Source organism: Penaeus monodon, chromosome 25 (genome assembly GCF_015228065.2).
Source record: "Penaeus monodon isolate SGIC_2016 chromosome 25, NSTDA_Pmon_1, whole genome shotgun sequence".
NCBI classification, from domain to species: domain Eukaryota; kingdom Metazoa; phylum Arthropoda; class Malacostraca; order Decapoda; family Penaeidae; genus Penaeus; species Penaeus monodon.
Window position 1 is genome coordinate 39,562,520 of NC_051410.1, and position 228 is coordinate 39,562,747.

A 228-nucleotide genomic window follows, 5' to 3' on the forward strand; every position below is an offset into this window, starting at 1 on the left:
CACCCTACAGTGAAAACTTCATCGATTCATTCTCTGCAAATTTTGTATATAAAAAATATGAAAGGCTGTCTGTCGTCTCCTTGTTTTTCTGTCTTTTAGTTTATCTGTCTGCCTTTCTGTTAGTGCTTTGTCTGTTGTATGTCTTTTTGTCTTCGTTCTCTTTGTTTGTTTTTTTGGGGTTTCTGTTGATGTCGTTTGACTGTCGGATTTTCCGTCTCTTGCGTCTGT